The sequence below is a fragment of the Chrysochloris asiatica genome, unplaced genomic scaffold, assembly GCF_000296735.1.
Source record: "Chrysochloris asiatica unplaced genomic scaffold, ChrAsi1.0 scaffold00279, whole genome shotgun sequence".
Lineage (NCBI taxonomy): Eukaryota > Metazoa > Chordata > Mammalia > Afrosoricida > Chrysochloridae > Chrysochloris > Chrysochloris asiatica.
This window is the reverse complement of record NW_006408797.1, coordinates 2,506,083-2,507,128: the sequence shown is the minus strand read 5'-3', so window position 1 is coordinate 2,507,128 and position 1,046 is coordinate 2,506,083.

The following is a 1,046-nucleotide window of genomic DNA, read 5'->3' as shown; positions in this document are numbered from 1 at the left end:
ATAGGGTTGCTATGAGTCAGACACTAGTTAATATCACCTAAAAGAAACAACATATACAAAACCACCATCATTCATCTGTCAGTTTTCCCTACTGTAATGGTTTGTGTGTTGTTATGATGCTGCAAGCTATAACATTGATATTTTCAATATCAGCAGGTTCAGTCATAGTTGAAAGGTTTTAGCATATCTTCTAGATTAAGACAGACTAGAAAGGATGAGAGGCAGACCATTTCTGAAGGGTTAGCCACAAAAACCCTTATGAATAACATCAGGGCATTGTCAGATACAGTGCCAAAAGTTGAACCATAATTAATATAGCATAATATTGTCAGATATAATGCCAGAAGATGAGAACTTAAGGTTGGAAAGCACTCAAAATATAACTGGAGAAGAGTTGCCTCCTCAAAGTGGAGTGGACCATAATAATGAGAATGGAGTAAAGCTTTCAGGACTGTCAGTTGGTGATGGGGCATAACTCAAAAAGAGGAAAAATAGCTGCAAACATCCACTAATAATTGAAAAGTGGAATGTATGAAGTATGAATCTAGGAAAATTGAAAATCATCAAAAATGAAATAAAACACATAAAGACCAATATCCTAGGAACTAGTGAACTGAAATGAACAGATATTGGCCATTTTGAATCAGACAATCATGGTTTACTATGCTAGGAATGAAAAATTGAAAAAGAATGGAGCTGCATTCATTGTAAAAAAAATAGCATCTCAAGATCCATCCTGAAGTATTGCAATGTCTGTTACAGGATTATATCCAAAAGTGTACAAAGAAAACCAGTTAATGCCATGGGTATTCAAATTTACACACCAAACACTAAAGCCAGTGATGATAAAATTGAAGAATCAATCTGTAATTGATCAAACATAAAACCAAAATTTGTTCATAATTACTGATGATTAGGATGTGGACACTGGAAACAAAGAAGAAGTGATATTTGGAAAATATGGCCTTTGTGATAGAAACGATGGTGCAGATCACGTGATTAAATTTTGTAAGACCAATGACTGATTCATTGCAAATACATTTTTT